This window comes from Cynara cardunculus, unplaced genomic scaffold (assembly GCF_001531365.2).
Source record: "Cynara cardunculus var. scolymus isolate 2C unplaced genomic scaffold, CcrdV1 Un_Scaffold_5455, whole genome shotgun sequence".
Classification (NCBI taxonomy): Eukaryota; Viridiplantae; Streptophyta; class Magnoliopsida; order Asterales; family Asteraceae; genus Cynara; species Cynara cardunculus.
In genome coordinates this window covers 2,573-3,813 of record NW_020202416.1, presented here as the reverse complement: position 1 = coordinate 3,813, position 1,241 = coordinate 2,573, and positions in this window count along the sequence as shown.

Here is a 1,241-nt window from a genome sequence, read left to right as displayed (position 1 = left end):
AAACCAACTTCTTCTTCATCTCTTATGTTTTGTTCGAACTCAGGAACAACCCTCACCAAGCTTTTCTTATTCTTTCCAATAATAGCAAAAAATATATTTTAAAACACCCACACATATATAATTAAAAAGATGAGGCAGTGAAGGAAAGAGATATTTTAAACAATTTTTTTGAAATGCACCCCTCAACTTTCACCACTTATCCAAAAACAAGCCCAAAACTTTTAGACACAGGTAACCCGATTATCACAAATTATGCGTAGTACAGCTTATTAAATCTATACTTTGAATTTGTATAACTAACTACAGATAAACATAATCAAATATAGGATAAACATATCATTTTAAATATAAAAAAATTAAAATAGAATCAGGATAATCATTAACATTTAAGAGAATACTTAATTATTATCTTTATAAAAAAATTATATCATTAAACCAGAAATAAATTGCTTCATTACAAAACTATAATAAGAAAATTGAGTTAAAGAAATTAAACAAAAAATAAGACGATTCTAATATCGATATTTTTTCAAGTTTTTCTGTGATCTTCAAATTTATATTTTATTCAAACATAAGAGAATGGATTGCGCGAGTGACCTTCTAGTAGAATAGAAAGAAAGAATAGAAAGAAATAATAAAATCAAGATGTATTCAACTTTATATTTTATTCAAATTGAGTTTGTTCAACCATATGAAACCGTGTTATAACATTGACAGAAACAAAGAATAGAAAAAAATAATAAAATCAAGATGTATCTCGCTACATTACGCGAGTGACCTTCTAGTAGAATGGATTGTGATCTATGTGTTAAAGAACAATCAGAACCCATAAAACATAGAGAAGAATCAAAAACCCTATCAAAGAAATATAAATAAAATAGATTGATTGATGAGATATTGATTGATTACCTTCTAAAAAAGTTGGAATCCATGGGTAGTGTTGTTCATCAATAACAGGAAATCACTGCCTTGTTGTCTTGTATAAATCCAACCATTTTCAAAGCTTTAGCAACACCGCTCATTATCATGTACAAGTACATCCAAATATAACATATGCAATATCCCTAAATTTTATATACTCTTGAGCAATAGTTCTAATGGAGACCATTCTAACTCAATCTTATGGCATTGGAATCAACCATTTTACTTAGAGGTTGTTTGGTTAGTTTTCTGTTAAGACCTGTATGGTTATAGTTGTCTGTATTGATATAGTTGTGTTATAACCAGGTTTGAGACAACCT